Raw genomic sequence first — 16,705 nt, forward strand, 5'->3', positions numbered from 1 at the left:
AATGTAGTCTTATGAGATATGCAAATTCATCAAGTGTTTTGACAAGGCAAATAATAGAATCGACATCCCCATGAGCAAGATGAAACAAATCATCGACAAAGCAAAAGTGAGTGATTTTTCTTGTTTGTAGTGCCAATGATACTTGAAAGAAGATACAACCACTTTCTCAATGATAAATCTGTTAAGAATCTCCATAATTAAGACAAACAAATAAGAAGAGTCCGTCGCCTTGCCATAGTCCATTGGTACCAGCAAAGTAGCCAACTTGTTCGCCATTGAGGCTTATTGAAAACCTCGGTGTAGTAACGTATGGAGCAATCAAATCAATCAAGTGCCATGGTGAATTGATAGCTCTTAGAACCCCGAGTATTACCTCCCATTTTACCATGTGAAAAGCTTTCATGAGTTCAATTATTGCCACACGTTTACCTTTGTTGCCCTTATGGTAGTTGTGAAGGAGCTCCTGGCAAAGTAGAATATGCTTCAAAATTTGTTGACTCGAGATGAAAGCAGTTTGGTTGAGGCCAACAACCGAAAGAATGATATAGTTGATTATGTCTGTAAGTAGCTTCAATATGATCTTATATAAGACATTGCAACATGAGATGAGTCTAAAATCTTCCATGCGAGATGGATTCAGGACCTTCAACACAAGGGATATCATAGTAGAATATATAGTTCAACATCCTCCTTGAGGCGGAGCAGTCCATTATAGCATCCTCTATGTCATCCTATGATGGGCCAGGCTTTTTTGTAGAATAAATTGTTATATCCATATGGACCTATAGCTTTGAAGTTGTTGATGCCTTTCGGAACTCTAAGGATCCCAGCTTTTTGAAAGCTTGGTGAAGCTATGAGGTCACTTACATCTTCCAGGAATAAGGAGGCATACCGCTTATAAGGGATATGATTGTGTCAAGAGTTGCCAAGTATGCGATAGTAATAGGAGACAATTGTATCCCTAAGAGCCCCCTCATTTGTGATAATAGTTCCATCATCAAGTGAGAGTTGAGTAATTCTGTTCTGGGCACTATTACTCATCATGGAGGCAAAGAAATCTAGTTGTCGTTGTCCATCTCCTTAAGCCATAGATTTCTAATTTTTTTTCTTTAGGAGAAATTCTTCATGTTTGCTAAGGGTGAGTAGTTGCTCCAATTGTGCCTTTTCTTCCTCTTGAGTGCTCATATTGTAACAGTCCAATGCAAGAACTTGTTGTTACCATTGTAGGTTCTCCCCGGCTTTCTTGACCTTCATACACAAGTCACCAAATTGAGATTTATTAAGATAATTGAGTTGTTGTTTCAATGCTTCGAGCTCCTTCACCAAAATAAACATTTTGAATCCTCTAATTTCGGTCCAAACATTGAAGAATCTAAAAGGTGGGTTCCTTCTCCCAGAGTAGTGTTGAGACATATCAAGCAGGAGGGATGATTTGAAACACCTGGTAGCAAAAATTCTACCAAATAATGAGTGTACCTGTGTGTTGCCAATTTGCATTTAATGAAGACCCTGTCAATCTTGCCTGCTCTTTGATCATCATTGAACCTTTTATATAACCATGTGAAAAAAGGGCCTGTGGAATGAGGCTCGATGAGCGTAAAACTCCTCAATTGTAGTGTCTAGCTCATTTATTTCAAAAGTCCATCAAATATTTGATTCGATCTGTTCATTTGTATCTCTCGTTTCACTGAAATCACCTATTAGTAGCCAATGCACATTTTATTTATTATCAGTAGAGAATGTGTTAATGTTCAGACACAAAGTAATGCATCCATGAATTGCAGAAAGGAGAAATGGGTCATCTCCTGGATTCTCAACAAGGAAGTGTATGACTTGATTGAAAACTTCCATCATAGTCAAGCTAATAATGGACGGTTTCCACAATATCCATATTCTACTGAGATTGTTGCTTTGATAGTTATGGATGCATTTCCAGCCTCAAAACCTAATTTGACGCTAAAAGAAGAGTGTTTTGAATTGTATATATTAGTCAAGCATAACATGAAAATAATTATGAGTTGGAAAATTGTAAATATTGGTCTATTTATTTAGTTGCTCAGCAACTAAATTCATTATAAGAACTCTAATAAAATTGCAAGTTGAAAAAAGTTATAAAAAAAAGGCGAAAATCATAAACCCCAAAACCCTGATTGCGCCTTGACTTCACCCAAAAGAGCAACAGTGATTGCACTCGGTTAGCTTTGCGAGTGAAGCGAAGAGAGGAGAAAAAGAATGGTGGTTCAGATCCGTTAAGTGAGATTTGGGAGCAAGAATCGGCCCATCTATCGGGTCATGGCCACGGATAGCAAATCTCCTCGCGACGGCATGCATCTAAAAGTATTGGGATGCCACACTTACCCAAATTAATTTTCGTGCCGGAGTGCCGATGTTGTCTTGAATTCCACATAATTCAATCGGGAAATCTAGGAAGGCTTGAAGATTTTGAACTATTTGTTTCCTATATATTTCCTAGATTTGGGTTTCAAATTTGATAATATCTTTATGGTGGAATTCCTTTCCTACTAGGTTTAGGAAAGTGGGGATCTAAAGATCTATTTATTTCAGCATTGTACCCTGTACTCTTTACATACGCTCAAATAAGAAATCGTCTCTCTCTCTCTCTCCTGTGGACGTAGGCGGATCTTTCGCCGAACCACGTAAATCTCCGTGTTCTTGATTATTTTTGTTTTCTTTTTCATCTAGTTAGGGTGTTCTTCCGCACAACATGGAGAAAATCTCAAACTGATAAACAAGTACCACATCTTTCCCAAATTAATTTTTATATTAAAAAAATCCACTTTGGAAGGGAGAAAATTGATAGATTTTAAGGTAGAAGTCACCAAAAACTCTACACTATGCCAACTGTAAGACATTTACTCCAATTTTTTTTTCTTTTTGTGACACAAAAAAATCTCAAACTTATACTTATGTGACACATTTATCACAAACTTATATAATGTGATACATTTAACTCAAATTTCTTCTTGTGACACCAAAAACCCCAAAATTATATGTGTGTGATATATTTATCCGAAAACTTTGGCGTCACATAAAAAAGTTTGGGATAAATATGTCGTAGGAGTACAAGTTTTGGGTTTAATAGTTTAGGATAAATGTGTCACGGTGGCTAAAGTTTGGAGTGTTTTGTAGCTTTTTCCCTAAATTTTAACATAAGTTACTTCATTAGAAACAATTCTTTGCAAGTTAGCCTTTTACAAAATTGGTGCAACTGACAAGATAACCAGAAGTTTCTCAGAAAAAATTTCATCCTTGCGTCTTCTTCGCTTTAATTTCGTCTACTTGGTGGAACATCTTAAGCCAGCGGACTTGAATTTTAGGCTTGCTGCGGCTAGTCCTTTTCCGAGGACAATAATCCTACAAAACCTTATCTCTGCTCTTGTGATGTTTTGAACAGAACTAGTTTATCCCTTTTTTAGGAAAAAAAATGATAGGGGATCTTGTACACATACTCTAAATGCATCTTTATGAATTCGGAAAATTAGATTGGAATAAATGTGACATGAATTTATCATTTTTAGGATTTTTTTTTATGGTATTAACCATATTCTTTTATAATCTGTGTATAAAAAATTCCTCATCATTTGGCAAGGACTAATGCAGGAACAACATGTTGGGTAGCCAAATGTAACTAAGCATTCGCCAGCCCTTGCTTGACCACTTGCCAGATCTAGCCATGACGGCTGCGAGCTTTGAGGTTTAATCTAACTTTTAAGCTCACGGCTGCCGTGGCCGCTCGAGCTTGAAGCTTGGCCTAAGGGTTTGCTTCATGGAGGAAAGTATGTTTTTTTACTTCCTCTTGAACAAGTTCCACAAGCTTTTATGTCAAAGAGGCCTGTTAAGGTTCGGAAGATTTTCTGCTTTATATGCTTTGACTGGGAGCCACAACAATTTCAGGTTCTCTAATGGGATCCTTTCGATCAGAGACCATACTTTCCTTCTGCACTTCCATCTCAATCCTGATGGCTTCCTTTAGAAGAAGGGTGACACCTTCGACTTTTTCTCTTTCATTTTCATCTTTTTATTTCTTGAACCAGTCGGAAATGAGTCACGAATTTCCATAGGTAGCTTCAAGTCGGATCTCCGGCGGGTGGTCAAGCAGGGGCCGATGAACGCCGCCAGAGGTCTAGGTGGCAGGGGGCAGCAATGAACATGCGCCAGAGAGCTTTGGCCGAGCAATCCCGAGCTTGAGGACGATGAATACTAACTTCAAATTTTCTTTTTCTTTTTTTCTTTTATTCTTATTTTTAATCTTTTTATGGTGTGGTGCTTGCGTGGGTGCCTCTTGTCCTTGAAAAGCAGTAAGAATGCACATTGGATCCATGTCAGATTTTTAACATAACCCTAATAAAAGATAAATGTGTTGCTCGGATACAAACTTGAGGTTTTTGGTATTATACCAAAAAATTAGGTAAATGTGTTATAGTTTGAGGTATTTTGTAGTTTTTCCCTAAAAATATCACTGTGCAGATCATGGGTTCCTTTGAGTTCAAAACTATGGTTGCGTTTGGTACTAGCTTTGGGAAGGGACATTAGGCGTCTAAGGATCTTTGGGCTAATGTTGGGGTGTTTGGTAAAAAAATTTTAAACCCAACTTGAGATAAAGTTTGCCTTTGAAAAGTTGAAAGCCCAAGGTAAGTCCTAGGCTGCCTTGGGCTTTCAGCCTTCTCGAAAGGCAGGGGAAGTAAAACAATTTCTTCCGATTTTATCCTCGGTGATTTTTTATTTTATTTTCCGACGTTGCCCTTGTTGATCATCTTCTTCTCCCTAGGGCTGGCCGGCGTGTTTGCTATGACTACGAGGGTTTGGCCATGGGCTAAAGAGAGGCCGGTGACATTGTTGGCGACCCAAACGACCGTCGTCAGCGGTTGCGCAACCGTTGCCGGGGGGTCGCGCGATCTAGGCGAGTGCCTTCTGGGTCGTGCGACCCTCACGAGACCAACTAAGGTCACCTAATCCAGACAACAGATAGCCCTCAGTGGTTGTGGGACACCGGCGAGGGCTGCCTAGTGTCAGGCGACCCGACTGGCCCTCGTCAGGGTCAAGCGATCGCACGTTGGCGAGGGCCTAGGTTTGCATGACCCACCTAGCCCTCGTCGAGGTCGAGTGAGTGCCACTCAGCTGGCTCTCGCCAGGGTCACTTGACCCCGGCAAGGGGTTGTGTGGGTCGCATGACCTAGCTGCCCTTCATCGGAGTTGAGCGACCTTTGCAAGGGTTGTGTCAGCAAGGGTTGTGTGGGTCGCATGACCTAGCTGCCCTTCGTCGGAGTTGAGCGACCTCTGCGAGGGTTGTGTCAGCAAGGGTTGCCTGGGTTTGCTCGACCCAAGTGGCCCTCGCTGGGGTCGCCTGAGTCGACCTTTGCCAGTGGTCCCCAGGGGCATACGACGGTCGCCGACGATCCACCGACAACTGATTTGGTTCGTCGACGGCCATCTAGTCTGTTAGGGGCAACTTTTTTTTTTTTTTTTTAATAACTAAAGTGCTTTGTATGAGTATAATTTTTCCAAACACAACTTAACTCAAAAAGTACTTCACAATGGACTTTTAAATTATGATTCAACAAACACAATTTGCATTTTGGAAAACCACTTTAATTTAAAGTTCTTTGCATTTTCCTAAAGGTTTTCCCCAAAAATCCAACCAAACGTAACCTAAGTACGTTTGTTTAGCATATAGAGCGATTCTGGTTACGAACATTGGCTAGAGCCAGACAACAGTTTGGTGCAAGGTGTATCGAACTTTTTCTGCAAACAGGAAGAGTATTTTATTTATGTTGGCTAGTTGATTAATCTCTAATTAAAGTTTTGGCTTTATCTTCTTGTATAATAAACGTGACACCAGCTCGAGGAATTTTTACCTTTTGAGAATTTGTCACTTCATGATAACATAAGATAATGTAGGGTTTTGGGAACCAAGACACTTTGACTTGCAAGTAATTCACTACCACCAGCAGAGTTTTCTCATAGGACAAATAACATGCATCTTCAATGTAGAAGTGGGGATTATGTTTGCCTGATTGCTACCTTCATTTGAACAGTGGAACTCGGCAAACACTCCTTCCCCCGATGGTCCAATGTACTCAATAAGATTATGGATGCCAATGATTGTCCTTGGCCGGCATGCCTTGACATTGGCAGTCCGGAAGAACAACTTCTAAAGAGGAGAAGGTTTGCAGAAATTCAAGAGGCCTTTAGCTAGGCTTTCAATGAGGATAAGGACAAGTTCGAGAAATCAAACGTTTCTTCCTCTTCGCCATCTTCATCTTCACGAGCAACGAGGCCTAAGGAAAAGCTCCATATGAACAACAGATCATTGTAAGATTTCAGAAATGCATGTGCCGTTGTAATAAAACCTTCTACTTTTCTCTTGGTTTTGCATCTGCGAATTTCTGTCTCTGTACCGGGGTTTTTTAACAGGTCATTCAAAAAGATAGGGGTGGTGTTATAGTTTCTGTTAAAAGTTCAATCTGGTGAGAATCGCAAGGGCCATTTCTCTCAACATTTCCGTGAACTGGTGTAGGTCTTTCAATTTTTTTTGGCCGTCTTAACAGTAAGTATTGCAAGTAAATGATCAAGTGCATATGGGGTCGAAGAATTGTGTCCCGACTACTTTCGACATGGAATATCACAATTCACAGGAGACTATCTCAGACCAAAATTTGGTTAGCATGCACAGAAAAAGCTTGCAGTTCAATATGCAGAAGTACAGAGTACGTATGGATGCACCTAGATACATCATGCGTACTATCGTTCTCTCGAAACTCAGAAATATTATCTGGTGCATAGAAAAAGCTCTATTGAGAACGGAAAGAGACGCTGAGAAATTCTCTGGAAACGTCTGATGTTCACTCAGGAAGACTTCAGACAGACGTAAGAGAGTGATCACCTTTTGGGAGCATTCCAGGGTCCCTGCTGTCATTGTCCTGGTCCATCATTTGTGTTTGTCCCACTTTAATTAGTCACTTCCTAGTCCGAATTTGGTAGGAGTCACTTCCTAGTCCGAATTTGGCGGGAGTCACATCTGTGATGTACTAAAAGATACACCAAATATAGATAATATCTCTTGAGGCCAACTTTACAACGCACTTTGCAATTGGGTTACGGACATTTTCATTTTGTTTTTTATTAATTAATTTTGAATTTGATTCCTAAAGGTTATTCGGTGTCTTGCAATCTTTTAAGAGGCGGAAGTTATAAAATTCAGAATTATTATTATTTAATGGGAATTCCCAAAATGTCTTTGGAGAAAGCATCTATTCAAAATAATTCTAAAAGACTACTATAAATTCATTTTTTTTTTGTCTCATATATTCTTTAGTTTTGTCAATTTTCTTTCAAAAAATTACAGCCATTTATTTTAATTGTTATTTTTAGGAATTTTTGGAGAAACGCTAGAATTGCTATCCGGTATTCTTATTGAAATTTTGTTGTATCGATTTTGTTAAAAAATTATTAGTAATGTTTGGGGCAAATAATGTTTTAAAGAGTGTGTTATCACATCTCAAAATTTGACTCCGCTCTTCTTCCCAATCATATTTCCACCGATAGATCTAGAGGTGGGGAAATGGAGTTCTTGCAAGTGACTCGCTTTGACGGCATGGACGAAGAACTTGAGGCATTGTGGACACTAGCTTTCCTCTTTGGAGCTCCCGCTTGGCTGCCTATCAAGGTAGACTCTGTCAACTAAGGCTTGGAAGTGGTTGCCCATGCTGATAGAAGTGGAAACAATGGGTTTAGTGGGCTGGACCCTATAATGCCCACATGTCGGTATAAAATAATTAGGTGCACTTTGCAATTGGGTTACGGTTGTTTTTTATTAATTAATTTTGAATTTGATTCCTAAAGGTTATTTGGCGTCTTGCAATCTTTAAGAGGCAGAAGTTATAAAATTCAGAATTATTATTATTTAATTGGAATTCCCAAAATGTCTTTGGAGAAAGCATCTATTCAAAATAATTCTAAAAGACTACTATAAATTCATTGTTTTTTGTCTAATATATTCTTTAGTTTTGTCAATTTTCTGTCAAAAAATTACAGCCATTTATTTTAATTCTTTTCTTTTAAGAATTTTTTGAGAAACACCAGAATTGCTATCCGGTATTCTTATTGAGATTTTGTTGTATCGATTTTGTTAAAAAATTATTAGTAAGGTTTGGGGCAAATAATGTTTTAAAGAGAGTGTTATCACGCCTCAAAATCTGACTCCGCTCTTCTTCCCAATCATATTTCCGCCGATAGATCTAGAGGTGGGGAAATGGAGTTCTTGCAAGTGACTCGCTTTGACGGTGTGGACGAAGAACTCGAGGCATTGTGGACACTAGCTTTCCTCTTTGGAGCTCCCGCTTGGCTGCCTATCGAGGTAGACTCTGTCAACTGAGGCTTGGAAGTGGCTGCCCATGCTGATAAAAGTGGAAACAATGGGTTTAGTGGGTTGGACCCTACAATGCCCACATGCCGGTATGCAATAATTAGGTGCACTTTGCAATTGGGTTACGGTTGTTTTTTATTAATTAATTTTGAATTTGATTCCTAAAGGTTATTCGGTGTCTTGCAATCTTTAAGAGGCGGAAGTTATAAAATTCAGAATTATTATTATTTAATCGGAATTCCCAAAATGTCTTTGGAGAAAGCATCTATTCAAAATAATTCTAAAAGACTACTATAAATTCATTGTTTTTTGTCTCATATATTCTTTAGTTTTGTCAATTTTCTTTCAAAGAATTACAACCATTTATTTTAATTGTTTTCTTTTAAGAATTTTTTGAGAAACACCAGAATTGCTATCCGGTATTCTTATTGAGATTTTGTTGTATCGATTTTGTTAAAAAATTATTAGTAAGGTTTGGGGCAAATAATGTTTTAAAGAGAGTGTTATCACGCCTCAAAATCTGACTCCGCTCTTCTTCCCAATCATATTTCCGCCGATAGATCTAGAGGTGGGGAAATGGAGTTCTTGCAAGTGACTCGCTTTGACGGTGTGGACAAAGAACTCGAGGCATTGTGGACACTAGCTTTCCTCTTTGGAGCTCCCGCTTGGCTGCCTATCGAGGTAGACTCTGTCAACTGAGGCTTGGAAATGGCTGCCCATGCTGATAGAAGTGGAAACAATGTGTTTAGTGGGTTGGACCCTACAGTGCCCAAATGCCGGTATGCAATAATTAGGTGCACTTTGCAATTGGGTTACGGTTGTTTTTTATTAATTAATTTTGAATTTGATTCCTAAAGGTTATTCGGCGTCTTGCAATCTTTAAGAGGCAGATGTTATAAAATTCAGAATTATTATTATTTAATGGGAATTCCCAAAATGTCTTTGGAGAAAGCATCTATTCAAAATAATTCTAAAAGACTACTATAAATTCATTGTTTTTTGTCTCATATATTCTTTAGTTTTGTCAATTTTCTGTCAAAAATTACAGCCATTTATTTTAATTGTGTTCTTTTAAGAATTTTTTGAGAAACACCAGAATTGCTATCCGGTATTCTTATTGAGATTTTGTTGTATCGATTTTGTTAAAAGATTATTAGTAATGTTTGGGGGCAAATAATGTTTTAAAGAGGGTGTTATCACGCCTCAAAATCTGACTCCGCTCTTCTTCCCAATCATATTTCCGCTGATAGATCTAGAGGTGGGGAAATAGAGTTCTTGCAAGTGACTCGCTTTGACGGTATGGACGAAGAACTCGAGGCATTGTGGACACTAGCTTTCCTCTTTGGAGCTCCCGCTTGGCTGCCTATCGAGGTAGACTCTGTCAACTGAGGCTTGGAAGTGGCTGCCCATGCTGATAAAAGTGGAAACAATGGGTTTATTGGGCTGGACCCTACAATGCCCACATGCCGGTATGCAATAATTAGGTGCACTTTGCAATTGGGTTACGGTTGTTTTTTATTAATTAATTTTGAATTTGATTCCTAAAGGTTATTCGGTGTCTTGCAATCTTTAAGAGGCGGAAGTTATAAAATTCAGAATTATTATTATTTAATCGGAATTCCCAAAATGTCTTTGGAGAAAGCATCTATTCAAAATAATTCTAAAAGACTACTATAAATTCATTGTTTTTTGTCTCATATATTCTTTAGTTTTGTCAATTTTCTTTCAAAGAATTACAACCATTTATTTTAATTGTTTTCTTTTAAGAATTTTTTGAGAAACACCAGAATTGCTATCCGGTATTCTTATTGAGATTTTGTTGTATCGATTTTGTTAAAAAATTATTAGTAAGGTTTGGGGCAAATAATGTTTTAAAGAGAGTGTTATCACGCCTCAAAATCTGACTCCGCTCTTCTTCCCAATCATATTTCCGCCGATAGATCTAGAGGTGGGGAAATGGAGTTCTTGCAAGTGGCTCGCTTTGACGGTGTGGACGAAGAACTCGAGGCATTGTGGACACTAGCTTTCCTCTTTGGAGCTCCCGCTTGGCTGCCTATCGAGGTAGACTCTGTCAACTGAGGCTTGGAAGTGGCTGCCCATGCTGATAAAAGTGGAAACAATGGGTTTATTGGGCTGGACCCTACAATGCCCACATGCCGGTATGCAATAATTAGGTGCACTTTGCAATTGGGTTACGGTTGTTTTTTATTAATTAATTTTGAATTTGATTCCTAAAGGTTATTCGGTGTCTTGCAATCTTTAAGAGGCGGAAGTTATAAAATTCAGAATTATTATTATTTAATGGGAATTCCCAAAATGTCTTTGGAGAAAGCATCTATTCAAAATAATTCTAAAAGACTACTATAAATTCATTGTTTTTTGTCTCATATATTCTTTAGTTTTGTCAAATTTCTTTCAATAAATTACAGCCATTTATTTTAATTGTTTTCTTTTAAGAATTTTTTGAGAAACACCAGAATTGCTATCCGGTATTCTTATTGAGATTTTGTTGTATCGATTTTGTTAAAAGATTATTAGTAATGTTTGGGGGCAAATAATGTTTTAAAGAGGGTGTTATCACACCTCAAAATCTGACTCCGCTCTTCTTCCCAATCATATTTCCGCCGATAGATCTAGAGGTGGGGAAATGGAGTTCTTGCAAGTGGCTCGCTTTGACGGTGTGGACGAAGAACTCGAGGCATTGTGGACACTAGCTTTCCTCTTTGGAGCTCCCGCTTGGCTGCCTATCGAGGTAGACTCTGTCAACTGAGTCTTGGAAGTGGTTGCCCATGCTGATAGAAGTGGAAACAATGGGTTTAGTGGGTTGGACCCTACAATGCCCACATGCCGGTATGCAATAATTAGGTGCACTTTGCAATTGGGTTACGGTTGTTTTTTATTAATTAATTTTGAATTTGATTCCTAAAGGTTATTCGGTGTCTTGCAATCTTTAAGAGGCGGAAGTTATAAAATTCAGAATTATTATTATTTAATGGGAATTCCCAAAATGTCTTTGGAGAAAGCATCTATTCAAAATAATTCTAAAAGACTACTATAAATTCATTGTTTTTTGTCTCATATATTCTTTAGTTTTGTCAATTTTCTGTCAAAAAATTACAGCCATTTATTTTAATTGTGTTCTTTTAAGAATTTTTTGAGAAACACCAGAATTGCTATCCGGTATTCTTATTGAGATTTTGTTGTATCGATTTTGTTAAAAGATTATTAGTAATGTTTGGGGGCAAATAATGTTTTAAAGAGGGTGTTATCACACCTCAAAATCTGACTCCGCTCTTCTTCCCAATCATATTTCCGCCGATAGATCTAGAGGTGGGGAAATGGAGTTCTTGCAAGTGCTCGCTTTGACGGTGTGGACGAAGAACTCGAGGCATTGTGGACACTAGCTTTCCTCTTTGGAGCTCCCGCTTGGCTGCCTATCGAGGTAGACTCTGTCAACTGAGGCTTGGAAGTGGCTGCCCATGCTGATAAAAGTGGAAACAATGGGTTTATTGGGCTGGACCCTACAATGCCCACATGCCGGTATGCAATAATTAGGTGCACTTTGCAATTGGGTTACGGTTGTTTTTTATTAATTAATTTTGAATTTGATTCCTAAAGGTTATTCGGTGTCTTGCAATCTTTAAGAGGCGGAAGTTATAAAATTCAGAATTATTATTATTTAATGGGAATTCCCAAAATGTCTTTGGAGAAAGCATCTATTCAAAATAATTCTAAAAGACTACTATAAATTCATTGTTTTTTGTCTCATATATTCTTTAGTTTTGTCAATTTTCTTTCAAAGAATTACAACCATTTATTTTAATTGTTTTCTTTTAAGAATTTTTTGAGAAACACCAGAATTGCTATCCGGTATTCTTATTGAGATTTTGTTGTATCGATTTTGTTAAAAAATTATTAGTAAGGTTTGGGGCAAATAATGTTTTAAAGAGAGTGTTATCACGCCTCAAAATCTGACTCCGCTCTTCTTCCCAATCATATTTCCGCCGATAGATCTAGAGGTGGGGAAATGGAGTTCTTGCAAGTGGCTCGCTTTGACGGTGTGGACGAAGAACTCGAGGCATTGTGGACACTAGCTTTCCTCTTTGGAGCTCCCGCTTGGCTGCCTATCGAGGTAGACTCTGTCAAGCGAGGCTTGGAAGTGGCTGCCCATGCTGATAAAAGTGTCAGTTTTTGAAAATCAGCTTATTCACCTCCTTTGGTTGTATCATCAGCCTCCATAGAAAGTGCCGCATGAGGTGCACATGCTTAATGAGCGATGATAGTTGGCTTGTAAGCTAGGAGTGATTTGAAACTTAGTTGCTCATTTTAAAGACTAATTTGAGACAATATTCACTTTGAAAACTTTTTTAAAAAAATGACCTTCCTTCATAAAGGCTGTTTGAAAATTTCTCGAAAAGTTTGCCAACTCTTTTGGGGAATTAAAACTCCAATGCTCTATAAGAAAAAAACCCTTTCATTTGATTTCCTTTAACTTCGAGCAGTTTGAATGATTACCCATGGGACTAGGCATTGTTCTCATGGAAAAAGGACCAATTACGGCGTCAATCAACCTCTCCCTTCTTGGCATATTGAAGCTTGCAATAAGAACACATATTAGATTCACAAGAAGCACCTAGCGATTTAAACAAAAAGAAAAGAAAAGAAACATGGAACATATCTTGTAAATTATGGTTAAAATTTGGTAATGTAAAGCATTTCGGAAAGTTCTTCTCATTAAAACTGAAAATGAACTTTCGCAATATTAACGCTTCTACTTATACATAACTGGTGACCACACGCACACACGCACAGTTTGTGCTAACTTGAGAAAAGAACACTGAAAGGACTTCGATACAATGGTGAAAAAGATAGAAACTACAACATATGTATAAGCATATTCCATTGACCCATCAAAACCTAGTTTATGAGTTGGATTTTCTCTTCCTTCCCGTTTCCAGCATGTGACTTCATGCCGTCAAGCAAAAAGTCGCTTCATTTCAGTATCTCTCTCCAATTATGCAAGAGCTGTATTATGTGATCTGGGTCACAAAAAACAGCAGCAACAATGACTCCAATGTCCAGCTTAATAACAAAACGGAACCCAAAAGGACAAGAAAGTAACAGAAAGGGCAGCGCGGGAGTCCATGAAAATTTAGGGCATCAGTCCTCCTGCTTGCTCCATCAGTTCACTTGTGTACCCATTCCATCAATCAGACTCTCCAGTTCAAGATAGATTTCCGTGTCATTCAACGTCAGGTGGTCTTCTACTTCTATGTTGTCCGCATCGGCGCCAATAACCACGTCTTCCTTGAGGAGTTTCTCGGAAATCCCGTGGAGTACCGCAGACAAATCAGACGAGCTAGCTCCGGTCATCTGATTGGGCGTCTGGCCCTGCGCAACCCAGAAATCTTCATCATCCATCGAAGGCCACGGATTGTGCATCTGAAAGGTGCCAAAATCCTCCGGCACAACACTATTTGGCCGACACTCCGTCTGTGCCAAATCGTCACTGATTCTCAGGCAATCAACTTTTGGGCTTTGAATCATGTGATCCATTTCTTCTAGCAAGCATTTGGTGGCTTCAGCATCGGGACCAAGCAATTCTCTCTTCTTGCTCGATTCACAGGTCTCTAAATCTTTCTTCTGCCTCTTCTTCGGGATTAAATGCAGGATAAAGTTGGGGCTTTTGGCTGCTTTTGTGAGGAGGAGGAATAAGTGTTGGTTCCTGCGGTCGGCATGGTGAGTCCGCTCAGCGACCTGCTCGATCTCATGCTGCAAGTTGTCCTGCTCTTCTGTTAGCTTAAGGATCTTGGTCTTCAACGCTTCCTGGTCCTTCTTAAGCAATTCGAGTTCCGCTTCCTTTTCAGCTTTCTGGTAATCAGAGGTAACAGTACTACTCGATTTTTTTCTATGCTTGTTTAAGTTGTGTCCCCTCTTTATGTTCTTCAGCAAGTGCTTCTTCCCTTTCTGAAAACTTTGGTTTGCAAACTCCCATCTCTCTGGATTGATCTTCCTAAAACCCTGCGACGCATTTTTAATTATGATGCATGAAGAATAGATGATAGGAAGAAGCTATGTCTAGGAGTTCATAATGAACCAAAGGCTAAAGAGTAGAAAATAAGCAGAATGAAGGCCAAGAAAGTTTCAGTGGAAGATGTGCACAAGGGGTATAACTAGGCCAATATAGAAAGTACACGGATTATGATGCACGTCAAGGAGAGATCGCTTACAAATATCCAAATACCAGAACAAAGAGTGCGGAAAATTTTAAGAGTAAAGGCAAACAACTCAAAATCAATCCAGCTACTACTAGATATAATATGAATACAACAGTGCAGAATTATGCTTCTGGTCTTGCCAAAAAAGAAGAAAGGTACTACAAAACACCGGATAGAAACAAAGCAATGGCCAAAGGAAACTTGTCTTCAGCTAGAAAGTGCATAATGAAGAATTAAAGCCCTAAAATGCAAAATACTAATCGCTATAAGGGAATTGCTGTAGTGCATTTCTCAATCCAGTACGAAGATAATCTTTAATGGTAGTGATCTAAAGACTTGTGTTGAAAAAAAAAAGTGATCCATTTTTCAGAAAATTCTGATTACATGGTGGCCAAAACAAACCAGCAAAAGACAAGTTTCAATGCTGAAGAACGTGGACAGCAAATGGAGAAAAGAAAAAGTAAACAAGTCAACAAAAGCTGTAAAAAGTAGAAAAATCAAAAATTCACTATAAATGAATAGCTCCTCCCCTTCCTTTGATGACTAAATAAAAAGCTTTCTTTGTTGTTCCCTGTGTCCCCTTGCCTTGTGTGAGGGCAAAACACCAACAACTTGAATATGATGACTAGTGAGGGCCTAATAGGGGCCATCGTCCACTGGCCACTTGATGCGTATTTTTGTGAACATGTGCCACATGATTCACGAAATTTCTTAGAGATTCTGTGGATCTCGCCCACCATTTCAGGTTTCTTGGTTCCTCGTCCCCTAAACTAGGGTACAGCACAAATGGTAACCGACAAAGTCAAAGTGGGTTAAATTAAGTCTCGACACCTGAGCAAACGTTGTAAGAGGACCACTCTCTCGACGACATCAAAAAAGAACCGAAGAGTTAAACCTAAACGCTCATACACAGACATACTTTATACAGATCCATACAAAAGATAACGACCACAACAAATAACATAAGTTTGCTCATATCAAAACATGAAGAAGTACCCACATAAGTGTTGAGCTGCCTGACGAAACTGAAGAAGTTGGAGTGCTTGAAGTATAGAGGCAGGACCTGCTTCGAGAACTCCTGCTGATCCCACACCAGGAAGCTATCCTGGCCAAGCCCCACGACACCACCGGATCTGTACCCGGGTCCGACACCATCTCGTAAGTCTTCCTCAGGAACGGCGTTGGCCCCACCTCCCTCAGATCCTCCATCGGCTTTGCCACATATGCTGCCTGCCATGAGCATGACGGCGGCGGGTCGATCGTGCATGAGTGTCCCTTTAAATGTGCGATCCAGGGATCCCCCTTCGCTCTTGCGGCAAGATTTTGCCATCGCAATGGACCCGAATGGGAAAGCGACCCACGGGAATGGAGCGAAAATCCTAGCTCGCCCGCAAGGGCCTTTGATTGCGACCGTATTTTTTCCAGAAGAATCGGTTCGGGTTAGGTCCGTGGTGGAGGGTGGCTGGGTACAAGGGCGACCAGGACCCTATATCGCCATGGTCGCCACCATCAAGAACAGCGATATAAAGAGGGCGATTTCTTCCAGTGATCTTGCGAAAGGTTTTGCCTGCAGATTTCTAGCTCAAGACTTGAATCTCGAAAGAAAGTTTTGGAAAACCATGGGCAAGATCCATTGGTACGGCCGGCGGAACAACCGCCGGCGCCGCCATGAAACGCCGTCATCAATTTAAGCTCGAGTTCATGGTTTTTTTCCCTTTTTTGGGGTGGTCAGGAGCTCGAGTTTAGGTTCAGAAGGTGGAGATAATATGAGCAAATTTCAAGCGAATGAAACATACATGGTAGGGCTTCGACAGACAGTAAGAGAGAGCTCGACTTGAAAAGTGGAGCGGGCGACGGACAAGGGCGATGGCATCTGGACTTATATACTCGTGAGAAAAGGAAATTGATAAGCTGGCTGCACCGTCACCCAGGAAGAGTGACGGTGCATTCTCCGCCACGTATTTTTCCAAGTGATGTGGGCCCCACCAGCAGATTTATTGTATGTGCTCCTGTGAGCCGAGAGCCGGCACGTTTATGTCTTTTGCGTCTCGGGGAGGCTTTTCTGTCCCCATTTTAGCGGCAGATATTTTAAGATTTATTA

At 39.6% G+C, this 16,705-nt stretch overlaps 1 pseudogene; it reads right to left on the reverse strand.

The window, feature by feature from the left end:
* Nucleotides 1-13,158: 13,158 nt before the first annotated feature.
* Nucleotides 13,159-15,816, reverse strand: LOC120289627 (annotated as a pseudogene).
* Between the last annotated feature and the right edge of the window lie 889 nt (nt 15,817-16,705).

This window comes from Eucalyptus grandis, chromosome 11 (assembly GCF_016545825.1).
Source record: "Eucalyptus grandis isolate ANBG69807.140 chromosome 11, ASM1654582v1, whole genome shotgun sequence".
Taxonomy (NCBI): Eukaryota; Viridiplantae; Streptophyta; class Magnoliopsida; order Myrtales; family Myrtaceae; genus Eucalyptus; species Eucalyptus grandis.